The sequence below is a fragment of the Mustela nivalis genome, assembly GCF_964662115.1.
Source record: "Mustela nivalis genome assembly, chromosome: 2".
Taxonomy (NCBI): Eukaryota; Metazoa; Chordata; class Mammalia; order Carnivora; family Mustelidae; genus Mustela; species Mustela nivalis.
Window position 1 is genome coordinate 117,759,065 of NC_139021.1, and position 14,793 is coordinate 117,773,857.

A 14,793-nucleotide genomic window follows, 5' to 3' on the forward strand; every position below is an offset into this window, starting at 1 on the left:
GAAGTAGCTGATACCTCTTTAACTCTTTGCCCATTGCTTTCAGCAGATACAGCGTTACATACTATGGTGGTGTCATTATGTGAGGTTTGCTTTGTTTTGTTTTCTGTCCTTGTGGAAGTATATCTGCTCTATTCTTCTTCCCTCTTGTGGGCAGATTTTTAAGGTTTCCTCTTTGGTTCTTCCAATTCACCGGACTATTAGAAACTTCTCTTTGGAATCCAGAAGGTGGAGCTATAGCTCAGGTTTGTAGCTTACCCTTGCCCTCCAACTGTGGCTTGTGGTCTGTTTTCTTTGCTCCCTATTTCCTGGGAGTCTTTTTTTTTTTAACTGGAAGTCATTTTTGTGGTGCACCTGAGAGCACATACAAGGAGCCACCTGCAGAGTGGGGGCAGTGTGGGTTTAGCACAGGTGTTTTGGATTCCTGCAGACCAGGAAAGAAAAGAAATAAAGAAAAGAAAAGAAAGAAATCTGGGGGTGGAACCCCCAGAGGCTTGTGGGAGGACTTTCTGCAGAGCACAACCCCTTTGCCACCATCTCAAAATCTTCTGTCTCTTTCTCAGTATCCTCCTGCGCCCGGGGGCAAAGTTTCCATCCAAGTCCTCCAGGAGCTAGGGGGGAGAAGTGAGCTTCTCCAGCTCGCCCCCTCTCAAGTGGAGTATTCCCTTTCTCTCTGGGAGAGATCACCTCCATTGACAAATCAGCCTCTTTCAGTGTCTCCTTGGGGGAAGAGGGGATCTGGGAATGTTCTCTTCCTGCCTCTGCTATTATGATCAATTTTTCTCTTCCTTCCTTTCCTTCATTTTTTTTTCCTTTTCTTCCCCCCCCACCCCATTTTCTCTCCAATGGTAGGCTGGAGTCTCCCTCTGGGAAGGCTATGCTTCTGTAGCTTCTCTCTTGCATGTGACCGCCAGCCCATCACTGAACTCATCCAGTTTGTTTGTTGTTGTTGTTTTTTCCTGACAACAGGGAGAGGGCTTGGAGGCAGTGTCTGACTCCCTTGGTTCCACAGCCCGTAGGAGGGTTGTCTGTACCTCCCTGCCTGCACTGGGGGGTGATGTTCCTCATTTAATACATATTAAATCCTCTTATTTGTAAATAGTATCACAACTATTTCCTAAATAAAAAAGAAATGTGTCTCATCATTGTGGACATGGTCATGCAGGCAAAAAAGATTTTTTTTTCCAATGTAAATAAGGATTTAATGATTAAAAACAAAAACATCCTTTGTATATAAACTATGGTAGTGTTCACATGACATTTTAAGCTTAAAGATAAGCATTTATAACTTCTCTCCCCCTTATTTATCATACCAACAACTCCAGTTACATAAACAATATAAATATCTCATGTAGTTTCAATATTAAAATCCAATTGGAAATAAAGGGAAAACAAAAATTTGTGCTAAAACTTTATAACGTCCTAAATAAGCTAACTTTCACATAATGCTAGCCTTTTTGTTTTTCTTATATAATTGAAAAACTATGGGCTACAATTAGGGGTAGCCCCCAGGAAACATGGTAGCAGATCTAAAGAATTTATATTAAGAAATTTTATTGAGACCTATGTTTCTATTGAGTCTAGTGATGTCAAATTTGGAGTACTAAACTTTTCAGAACAGGCTGTTCTAGTCTGTTCTATTAAGCTTCTTTCTTTTCTCTTATAATACAGACACAATATCCATTCTTCTATGTGCACAGTAAATTGTGATTAGTGACAGATTATTTTGAAAAATCTTCATGATAATAATGCTCTCAACTCTCCTACATAGACAGGTAAGTGCCATTTAACCCTGATGGTAGCTGGTGTTTGTGGGATTCCTGTTAATGATTCACTCAGTCAAAAAATAGATTTTTTTTCAATGCCTAAAGGCATTTCACTACAGTCTGGCATCATAACAAAGAATCAAAGCAAATACACTCTTTGTTCTTATGAAACTTGCAATCTACTATAAATGATCCTAATATTCCCCCTTTGGAGATAAAAGGTACCATCAATCATTGGCAGAAAAACATTAGCCACAGGCTTATATGTTTGTCTTCCATCCCATAGTTCCCCCAGCACATGAATTTATATTTATAGTCCAACTGAGTTCTGTATATTTACAGGGGATTCTCCTTGTTTCTCAACCACTGGGTTAATATAAATACAATTATATGCCTTATGCATGTATTAAAACTCACAGAAGTTTCTCTTAATGTACCAGGAGTATTTGTGACATTCCTGAATCACTGGGTCACAGAATTCAGAAAGTACATCTTCCTCAAGGCTTAATTTTAACTAATAATCAATAATTTAAAAATTTAAATTTAAATTAAAGATAGACATCCTATGGGAAAGAATGCTAAATTCATATTAGCCCTTAAAATAAAACATAATATCTCAAAAATGTTAATTTAAGCTGCACGTTTTTATAAAACTAAAGCCCAAAAGATGCTATCTGAAGACTTCTAATAAACAAACAAAAACAGAAAAATAATTATAAGAATGATTAAAGTTTCCTATCAATGTTTCACATTGTGAAACACATTTCACAATGTTCACAATGATAAAGATATTTCTATATACAGAACAGGGATTTCTAATCTAGAAATACTTCATGTGGGCACATAAACTGGGATTATGTGAGGAAATAAAAATGATGTCCTATTCAATTCCAAATTGCTGATATTTTGTTTCCTCAAAGTCAGATATTGTTTTAATTGTTTTGCCTCAACTATGGGGGAAAAGGAAGGAGTAGCATCCGGTAAAGAATGAAAAGGGTGGAAAAACATAGTATTTTGCAGGGCTTAGCTGGCATTTTGAAACAGACTGAAATTGAGCTGAAATAATTACTTCTGGGACTCATAACAGATTTCAAAAACAAATGGTATTAAGTGACAAGAGCCTGCTCATCATGAGGCATCGTTTATAGATAGCAAGACTAAAGGTGTCAAAAGAATGTTCAAATAATAGAAGTAAAACATTCATTTTCATAATTGCTACTTGTCACAGCATGGGAACCTAGTAGAGGTAGTAATTGGTCATTAGAAACAGGAAAAATAAAAGGACAAGTTTGCTTATAACAGTGTTGCATAAAGCTTATTCGCTACAAAGAAATCTTAAATTGATTGTTTCAAAGATTTCAGACAAAGTCTCAAGGGTAGCCACTGAATTATTCATTTTGTTTTTAATTTGTTTTGAATTCATTTGTAACCTTTAGTCTGTTGCCAATAAGAGCTCTCACATCACTAAATAAACACTTGGAAGGATAGTAAATGAACCCTGTAGAGAAATTGAGGAGGGTAATCTCCCTTGCACACCTCGACTGGAAGCTATTCTTTTTCTCCTCAAAACCATCTTAAGAAGCAACCCCCTTAAGCACATACACACACACACACACACACACACATGCAAAAACTCAAATAACCATTTTGTAGATTTGTAAATTTTCAAAAGCAAACCAACCAGAAGAAAAACACTGGCCAAAGCAAGAGCAGGGAAAAGAAGATGGATACGCTTGTCATGGAAGCTTTGTTTCCAGGTTGTCCTGAGTTAAGAGGAATGTTCAGTGCTAAGTCACTAGCACTCAAGACTTAAAAATGACGAACTGCTGTCTAGCAAAATGTGGAACCTAGAAAACAAAAAATAAGAACTGATAAAAAAACATGGAGGACATTAGGAGAAGGAAAGGAAAAGTGAATTGCGGGAAATCATAAAGGAAGATGAACCATGAGAGGCTGTGGACTCTGAGAAGCAAACTGAAGGTTTTGGAAGGGAAGGGGGGAGGTTGGGTGAGCCTGGTGGTGGGTATTATGGAGGGCACGTATTGCGTGGACCACTGGGTGTGGTGCATAAACAATGAATTCTGGAACACTGAAAAAAAAATAAAATAAAAAAAAAGATAAAAAAAGAATAGTGTAGCTTTATAAACTCCTTTACATATAATCTTTGTACCCTGTACAATATTTCATCTTCTATATAGTACATAATAAAAATTACTGCTTAATGGGAAAGAAAAATAATGATGTACTACATGGTGACTAACATAACACAATAAAAAACAAAACCAAAAAAAAACAGCAAAAAATAAAACTTTCGTCTTGTCACCAGTGGCACATACTTTGAGTAGATTAAAAAGAAAGCCCACATACTTATTAGCATATCTACACACTCTATTTGATAAGCTCATTTGTATTTTAACCAAGCTGAATCTATTTTAATGATGCCTAGCTGTGAGGATTCCCCAAATCTTTCATGATTGAGTACAATTAAGACATTCCTTTTTTATTTGTTCTAAGGAATAAATATGTACTATTTGCTTTAACTGCATCCTCTGATACAGATATAAAATAAGTGCTAAGCTTTGGCACATCCTTCAGGTTCCTGTGAAGTAGCTGTAGATTAAGGGATACCTGGTACTTTCATATGCATTAATCCTCATAGCACACTTGCAAGCATGTTTAATTAAATTACATTAACAATTCCAGTTAGAAATACACGGCATTTGAACATTTGTTTCGGAAAACTGCTAGAGGAGTTATGCTAAGTCTAAGAAATGTTTCATACCATCCTGGTTACTGTTTCATAACCTTGTACAATGTTTATTACTCCTCTCTTCAGAAGTGAGACTACTGACCTACATCACATTTTCATGTCTCAATAACAACATTATAATCTAGGGGCCAATATTTGATCACAAGGAACAGACGAAATCAAAGAACCATTCATGATTCAGGGAAATTTGGAAAGAAAAGTCTATGGTGGCGGGTGGGGGCGGTACAAAGTCCAGAAAATGGTGGAATCAAGCCCAAGGAGAGCACACATGTTGAAGAACTGATGAGGACATTTCTTAGAAGGCTCTGGGCAGAGAATATCCCCTGAAATTAAACTTTGGTGCTTCTTCTATCCCAAAGTTCCTAAGTAATTTCCATCAGAGATTCACTCCCCAACTAAACTAAAAAATTACACAACCTACATGTCAAGAGAGTCTGGGATATGCAGAGAAAACTCAAAGCCAACTCACTCTCAGGAGGCTGTTTCTCCCATGTAGAAGAACCTCTATCTTTTACACCATCCTAACTCAATTCTCTCGTCTTTGCTGCCTAAATTAGAAGTCAAAATATCAGTGCCTACAGGCCACATGAGACACACAGATGTGTTTTTTGGGGGGCTCATTAAAGGAATCAAAATTTAAATTACAATGCATCTTAAATATACAGAATTTCCTATTGTTCTGATAAGACAAACAATCAAAAAACCCGAGGGCCTTCTTTTCTGCATGGTTATAAGTGGACAGAACCTAACAGACTTTGCTGCCTAATATAAAGGCTCACTCTTACTGCCCACCATTGCTCATGGCCTGAGTTCCAACAATCTACACAAATAAATCAATAATGATTTATGACGTAGATACTCTCTATAGACAAAGGCTCATGAGAACAGCATCATCTGGGATCGTGTATATATGTGAGTGTGTGTAATACAGTTTAATTCTCTATGATTCAGGCTTATTATAATTAGTCATGTGATTAAAAGAAAGGGTTTAAACAACAAGGAAAAATACAATTAGAATAGAATTTCTTTAAATGTACTTTTCACTTCCTTAGAGACCAGGGGTTATTTTCCACTACTAAATCTTTTCACCATTGTTAATAACATTAGCATTTTGAAATTTAAACAGTAAAGGAGGGGCTGCTAACTTTCACAGATATGTCTTCCTTATATCAAGTGCCCTGACTTGCTGGCCTTTTTTCTGACTTCTCTCTGCCCTTTGCCTTTCTCCTGCCCCATGTTTTATGATCCTTCCATTACTCCAGCAATCTCACTGCATATTGGGTACTAAAAAAAAAAAAAAAAAAAAAAAAAAAAAAAAGCAAAGAAAGATCATTAATGAACTATAATGTATGATTTAATGTCAATAAAATTCTAGATAACTTGAGGAGATAAATAACAACCTATTTCCTTAATGCTTGGAAACTTTTCTATTTACTTATCATTTCAGTTATATATTCAGGAGGTTTGAAGCTGCTGACCTTTTAGAAAATGACTCTTTGGAAAGAAGCACAATGCACCATTGCATATGTAGTTTAAACCGTAATGAGAAGAGCCAAATTGTTTCCTCTTATAAGAGTTGTCTTACAGGCATAATAGTAAGAGGATTAAAATACATGAAGAATTGGGCATGATTTTTTTTTTTTTTTAACATCACTTTAGGCCAGCAAGTGTATTTTGGATAGCTTCATTTAACTCCTTCATACTTTATGGAAAAAATCTCTTTCCTCATTTCTGATTACATCTTCCACTGGAAAGAACTCAGAATGACTTGGTAAAGACTGGGGAAATTCAACAATAAAATGACAATAAGGAAATCCATAATCATGAGTTTGGTCCTATGCAACATCCACCAGCAATCTAGCCAGAAGACCAGTAACATCTTATAAAAACCATATAATTTCTTTGGCAGTTAAGAATCAATTTAGAATGTTACAAATTATAGAACAAAAAGAAAATATTTTCCCTACTTATGCAGAAAAAACAAAAGTGCTATTTTAGGCTAAAAATTGATTGCTTGATGTCATCACTGATGACCCTTCATAACTCCATAAAAAATTCTAGTCTTATGTCAGTATTTCATTGGCTTATGCAGTCATCCATTAATTCATTGTAATCTTTGCAGTTTCTATCATTGCCATGGTTGCTGTGTTTCCTAATGTATAGTATACAATATATAGTCATCTGCATAAAACCATATTTTGTTTTGTTTTAAATTTGTCTTTTAATTTTTTCATAGTTCAGATATAGAATTATTCTGGGATTAAATAATGAAGACATCAAAGAAAGAAACAAACATTGTACAATAGCAATGAGATGACAATGCACGAAAGAGCTGGAATTAAAGTGACTAAAGAAAGTAGTGGTTTACAACAAACATTCCAAACCTCTCACAAGACACAGTCACCTGATTCTTCCTCCATTTTTTTCATGACTAAACCTCTATACAACTTTTTAAAAGCTTCATATCTGAGAAGGTATGTTGTAATTCAAATTTTATTTAATATATAAGTCATGTGGGCAACACTTGGTTATTATATTCCTTATTTGAAATAACCAAAATAGTTATTGATTATGAGAAAAAGAGACAGCGACAGTGAGACAAGAAAATTAAATCTAGGGACACCTTAAACCAGAGTCCCAGTTTTGACACACTGAAGGAAGCATGGCTCAATGACAGGCCCACATAAGAATTTCAATCTTCAACAACATTTCTACCAATATTTACAAGAGCCAAGGAATCTGTCTATGACAATGGTTATTGAAACATTTTGCATCTACTATGCATTCCCAGCAGGCACAACTTCTTGGGAGACCCTCACTTCACCTGAAAAGAACACAGCTATCCCAGCTGCCTGACACCTGCCATCTTGGTTCCCCAGTTCCACCTCTTCCTGAATAGCCCATGCAGTCTCACAGCTGTGGTTTGCATCATCTTCTACCATGTACCATTCCATAAAGAGCCTACACTTCTTCCATTCTGATGGTACAAAACTGCAGCCAGTTTAGACTCTTTTCTCTTTGGAGAATGAAGAAGAATGAGTAAAAATAGGCAAAACTGATGAGTTCTGAACACTTGGACGACAAAGATTTTTATGACATCACACTTTGTTTAAACTTAGGGAATTTTCATTAAAACATGTTGATTACATGAAGATTTTTTTCTGTCCATGAGCACAAGTAATCTTTTACTAAGTCTGTGTATAATTTCATTTGGGACCCTTTGGAGGTGTGGGGGGTGGAGTCTGATGAACTCCTTCTTAGAAACTCAAGTGTATGTAACTGACAATTATAAGGAAAGAAAAACATCAACATAAAAATGGAATCTCCTCCTTTTATAAGACTAGTGGTTTGGGCAATGGAAGGAAAAGAATGCTGAGGAACTTAAATATCCCTTGTATCATAACTGTTTCAAGGAAGGGACCAACCTCCACATCCCTTCCTTCCCTCCCCTAACTGTGCACTTGGACTAGAGCAATTGTGGGGAAGGAGTGACAAAATGAAATCATCGCTCCTGTCTGTGACCTCCCCTATCTTCCAGGAAGCATGTAGGGATCTATAATCCTCAGCCTCATTCATACCTTGGCTTTGAAATGCAACCTGAGAACAAAGAGCAAACTTCCCCATTGAGTCAGCTGCGGTCTCATTTATTGGATGCTACATTCAAATTCTAGAGACCCTCAGCATCATCGTTCATTTCTTAAATTTGCTGCCAGCCCACAATATCTTTCCAACTATAAATCTATAAAGGACCTTTAAGATGGGTCTTGAATCCATCATTTAGATAGTGATATCCTCTGCCTCTAAATCTTTCTATATTGTACAACTACAGTGTAATTTTTTTGTCCTCTTGCTTTAGCACTGCCTATGCACTTATCCAGTTTCTGAGGATTAGCCTGAACTGGATGTCCTCAAACCTGTTTGGAAGCCATGCCCCCATTGCCATATAGTAGCTGGCACTTGAGGGCAGACTATCCATGGTCCCCATGTAACTCCTCCTCCCTCCTTCCAGGAAGGACTCAATGCCATAAACAACTTGGAGTCCAATGAACCTAGAATATGTACTTCCAGAAATATGTTTAAAGACTTCTATTTTTAAAGATTTTATTTATTTATTTGAGAGACAGAAATCCTAAGTAGGCAGAGAGGTGGCCAGAGAGAGAGGGAGAAGCAGACTCCCCACTGAGCAGGGAGCCTGATGCAGGACTTGATCCCAGAACCCGGAGATCATGACCTGTGCCAACGGCAGAGGCTTAACCTACTGAGCAACCCAGGTGCCCAAAGACTACTTTTTTAGAGAAGTTCTGGGTTTACAACAAAAAATGAAAGGGACAGAAAGAGATTCTCCTGTGCCTACATACAAATAGCATCTTCTATTATCAACACCACTATGAGAATGGTATTTTTTTTTAAAGGATAAGCCTATACTGACACATCATAATCACCCAAAGTCCACAATTTACCTTAAGGTTCCCTCTCAGTATTGTGCACTCTTTTGGTTTAGACAAATGTATGATGACATAAATCCATCATTAAAATATCATACAGAGGGTGCCTGGGTGGCTCAGTGGATTAAAGCCTCTGACTTGGACTCAGGTCATGATCCCAGGGTCCTGGGATGGAGCCCCGCATGGGGCTCTCTGCTCAGCAGGAAGCCTGCTTCCTCCTCTCTCTCTCTGCCTGCCTCTCTGCCTACTTGTGATCTCTGCCTGTCAAATAAATAAATAAAATCTTAAAAAAACTATATCATACAGAGTATTTTCATGCTCTAAAAATCCTCTGTGTTCTCCTTATCTATCTCTGTCCCACTCACCCCCAGACTACAGAATTTTTTATTTTCTCCATAACTTTGCCTTTTCCAGAATATCTCCATAGTTTACCTTTCCAGTTAGAATCATACATATGTAGATTTTCCAGATCGGCTTCTTTCACTTATTTATGTGCATTTAAGATTCCTTCCAATCTACAAAATATATTTTAAAACAAAGACTCTAACAAGAGACAAAGAAGGACTCTATATAACCATAAAGGGAACAATCCAACAAGAAAAAATATAACAATTATAAACATTTATGCACCCAATAAGAGAGCATCCACATACATGAAGCTGCTAATAACAAGCACGAAACAAATGACCAAGAGTTGTACAATAACAGTAGGGAGCTTTAACACCTCACTTGAATCATTGGAAAGATCATCCAAATAGAAGATAAGGAAAGAGTATCCTTGAATGATGCTTTGGATCAGATAGATCTAACAAATATATTCAGAACACTCCATCCTAAAAGAGCAGCATACACATTCTTTTCAAGGATACATGAACATTCTCTGCTATGGCAACACATTTCTGGGTATGTCTCCTAAGGCAAGGGAACTAAAAGCAAAAATAAAATATTAGGAATACATCAAAATGAAAAGCTTCTGCATAGTAAAGGAAACAATCAACAAAACAAAAAGACTGACTACTGAATGGGAGAAGATATTTGAAAATGATTTATCCAATAAATGGTTAGTATCCAAAATATTTAAAATCCAATTAAAAAATGGGCAGAAGCCATGAACAGACATGTACCCAAAGAAGACATAAATGTGGTCCACAGACATGTGAAAAGATGTTCAACATCGCTCATCATCAGGAAAATGCAAATCAAAACCACAATGAGATATCATCTTATACCCATCAGAATGGCTAAAATTAAAAAAAAAAAAAAAAGAAACAACAGGTGTTAGTGAGGATGTGGAGAAAAAGGAACCCTCATGCACTGTTAATGGGAATGTAAACTGTGCAGCCACTAGAGAAAACAGTATGGAGAGCCCTCAAAAAATTAAAAGTAGAATTACTATATGATCCAGTAATTTCACTACTGATTATCTACCCAAAAAGTCCCAAAAAGTAATTCAAAAAGATTAATGCACTCATATGTTTATTGTAGCATTATTTACCATAGCCAAAATATGGAAGTAACTCAAGTGTGCATTGATAGATGAATATAAAAAGAAGATATGTATGTGTGTCTGTATATATATATATATATATGATGAAATCTTGCCATTTGCAATAACATGGGAGGATCTAGAGTATCATGCTAAGTGAAATAAATCAGTTAGAGGAAGACAAATACCATATGACTTCACTCATGTGGAATTGAGGAAACAAACAAACAAAAGACACAAAGAAACCACACTCTCCCTCTCTCTATTTTTTTTTTTTTTAAAGAAACCACTCTTAATTATAGAGAACACACTGGTGGTTAGCAGAGGCAGGAGGGAGGATGGATTAAATAGGTAACAGGGATTAAGAGTATACTTCTTTTGATGAGCCCTGAGTAATGTTTAGAATAGCTAAATCAGTATATTATCCACCTGAAACTAATGTAACACTGTGTGTTAATGATAACACTGTGTGTTAAATAATTAAAACATAAATTATTATTATTTTTAAAGGATTCTTTCTTGTCTTTCATGGTTTGACAGCTCTTTCTTTTTCACACGGAATTTGTGTGGATACACCACAGTTTACCCATTCACTGACTGAAGGACATCTAGGTTGCTTCCAAGTTTTAGAAATTAGATATAAAGTTGCTATAAACATCCATGTGTGGGCTTTTGTGTAGACATAAGTTCTCCAGAAGGAATTTTTATATATTTCTCACTTTCCTGAGCAAGAAAATACATCCAAGTCCATTTCTCAGTACACATTCTCCTCTCTAAATGGGATTGCACACTGAGCCCACTTTAGCTTGACAGATTTCTGATGGTTGTCAGGAGCCAGCGTTTGCCCATTTTTGTGTTGACTTTGTGTCCTTAAAACCGAAGCTTGATTTTCTTATAGTTTTGATGAATATAAACTCCTGGTTCAGATTGTGGGTAAGATAAAGAATCTCTTCTTATGATGTTGAGAATAATGTTCAAAGAGGGGAAGAACTGAAAAGAGTCCAGAGTTACTAAGAAGTTTATGGCTCTCCACCCATTAATTCTTTCAAACATACATATTTGTGCAAATGCATTTAGCATACATATTTAGCATACATTTAACATACATATCCACAAAGAGGAAATATTCCCATCCCCCAGAGTCTAAAAATTATGAATGATGCAGAAGCCTGTGACAAATAATGGACATTCTACAAATGTATGTCAATGACTTACATGAGAAAATTAAGTATATATATTTTTTAAAAGCTGAGCTATTAAAAGCTCTACTTTAGTGGAGGACAGATTTAGCAACACATGTCTACAATACCTGTAGACATCAATAAAGCAAACCAAAGGTAAGTTGACACACAATAAACTTACTATTTTGGCTTGATAAGGGATTTGCTCTGCCTTATTTTTTAAAAGATTTTACTTATTCATTTTATTTGACAGAGAGAGAGAGAGAGCACTAGCGGTGGGGAAGGACAGAAGGAGAGGGAGATGGAGACAATCTCAAGGAGGCTCCCTGCTGAGTGCAGAGCCCAGTGTGGGGCTCGATCTCACGACCCTGAGATCATGACCTGAGCTGAAACCAAAAGTCAGACACTTAACTGACTGAGCCATCCTGGTGCCCCTCTGCCTTTCTTTTAAGAAGTCCCAAAACTTAGGGGCACCTGGGTGGCTCAGTTGGTTAAGCGATTGCCTTTGGCTCAGGTCATAATCCCAGCGTCCTGGAATGGAGTCCCACATCAGGCTCCTTGCTTGGCAGGGAGCCTGCTTCTCCCTCTGCCTCTGCCTGCCACGCTGTCTGCCTGTGCTCGCTCTCACTCCTCTCTCTCTCTTTCTGACAAATAAATAAATTAAATTAAAAAAAAAAAGAAGTCCCAAAACTTAAAAATGATGTGTATTATATTGATAAAATCAAATACCCACATGTTTTATTGCTACTAATTAAAAGATTCAGAAAAAGAGAAATTAAGGTAGTTTAAGAGGAGGCTCAGAATGAACTGTCTGACTGGAAGTTTCTTAGATGGCCTGAAGAAAAATATGAAACACATTTTCATGCATTGCTTCCTGCAGACTTTTGAGACAAGGATGGCTGCGTACTGTATTATAATCTTTGGCAGAGGTTCACTTGATCATATTTTTAGAAATTTAATGTAAAATAAAAATGCAAACATTTAGTCTCTAGACAAGTATTTATATTCCTTGTGATGACACTCAAATGACTTTGGCAGGATTCTGAGGAGTTGGCAGTTTCTACAAAATATGCCAATTAAAGAATACAATGTTCCTACGCTGTATCATGCCACTTGCTTCTACAACACAAATATTGAACGCTTATCACACGCACTACCAGATACTCTATGGTAACATGTCTGCTGAGCTCCTGGTCCTTTGAAAAATGAGACTGAGTCATAAAAAAGGAGGCAAAATATCATCATTATTCAGGACATTTGGCAAAATAAGCTCTGTATGTTAAAACATGTTAAAACAAAATTATTTAGGGGCGCCTGGGTGGCTCAGTGGGTTAGGCCGCTGCCTTCGGCTCAGGTCATGATCTCGGGGTCCCGCATCGGGCTCTCTCTGCTCAGCAGGGAGCCTGCTTCCTCCTCTCTCTCTCTCTGCCTCTCTGCCCACTTGTGATTTCTCTCTGTCAAATAAATAAATAAAATCTTTAAAAAAAAAAAAAATTATTTAATAAAACTAAGTGCTTTAGTTCAACTCAGCATAGGTGTTCAAGTGAATCAGTGAACAATAAAGAAACTAAAATAGAGAATGGCATTCTATCACTTTTTTTTTTCCCTTTTTGGTTTCTGGTTAAAAAGACAAACTGTTTTCCTTGTAGATTTGTTTTTGAAATATTATAGATTTGTATTTCAAAAATAGTTAATGATAAATAAACCATGATTTTCTACATGTATGGAAAAAAATTTCGGTATTCTTTTTTTTTTTTTTCATTTTCTGTAGACACACATAAGATTTACTTTGAACTTATTCAAAAACATCATAATAATGCATCGACTTTATCTGCTTTCAGGCTCAATACAGACTGGCTTTTTTTTTTTTTTTAAGATATTATTTATTTATTTGACAGAGAAAGTCACAGTGAGAGAGGGAACACAAGTTGGAGGAGCATGAGAGGGAGAAGCAGGCTTCCCGCTAAGCAGACAGCCCAATGTGGGGCCCGATCCCAGGACCCTAGAATCATGAGCTGAGCCAAAGGCGGGAGCTTAACGACTGAGCCACCCCAGCACCCCCAGACTGGCTTTTTAAAAAATAATGAGAAAACTCGAGGTTTTGTGATTTTTTAAATGTTGCTAAAATTTAGTACAGATCATTTATTTTGTTTAAACAGAGGCCAGCAAAGCTATGGATATTTTTGGCTAATTCCAAAGGATATGCAAGAATAAAAAGAATTAGGCCAACTCTTCGAAGGAATAAAGGAATGTTTCTAATGTGGAACAATGAAAGTATCACTTATGTCATAGAAGGCTTCAAGATATATGTGGGTTAAATTCCAGGAGAAAAGATCATTCTCTAATAAGCCCCATATGTATATGTATATATAAGTCTGGAAGACAGACTTTTTTCAAGCAGACAGAAAACATGGACCAAACAAACCCAATGGAAGCCCAGTGGAAAGTCCACTGTGGAATTAGTACACAAACTGTGCCTCAGCGCACACTCCCACACTTAGAATAGTTTGAAACAGAAACCAAGCCTCAAGAGATACTGTTTTACTGCAGTCCTAACAGGGAAGAAGAATCTGTAAACACTCACACACTGAAGATGAAAGAGGCTCAGAGAGAACTGTAGAACAAAGTACCAAATGTATTTATTTTGGGCTTTGATAAGGAAAAGTACTTCTTGAAGAATGTAATGTGGATTTGATATTAGTTGTTCTTTATGGCAGACGACCTGAACCAACATGCAAGCTTCTTCCTCTGCTCTCAGAACCTTTGGTCAGGTTCTCTGTTCCTAAGAATTTCCAGTTTTACCATTAACCATTCCTAAATGCCCATGTCTGGTAGACTATGGAGCTTAAACCTTACCAGATTCCAGCCAGCATAAGTGGGCTGTGGAAGGCTTACCTTGTGGTCCACTTCTTTTGGAAGAATGCAGTGTATCTTACTGAGGTGACCAGGTGTTTATATGCACGATAGTCAACTCTACCCACTGACAAAGAAAATCTCCAGCCCTATCTGAAAGCAGTCTTTCGGACTGATCCTGAGTAAAATGCTCCTTTACGATCAAGAATGAACAACCTTTCTAGTCATGGAGAAGTTTCTCCTGTATTAAACAAGTAAAGCATTTCCAGCATAGGTTCTAATTCAAGTTCGTATA

General features: G+C 36.8%; 1 protein-coding gene across 1 annotated transcript in view; it reads right to left on the reverse strand.

Annotated features, from left to right (window-relative positions):
* PCDH15 (protocadherin related 15) overlaps positions 1 to 14,793 on the reverse strand; it is a 1,700,294-nt gene that overhangs the window by 624,449 nt on the left and 1,061,052 nt on the right. The window lies entirely within an intron of this gene.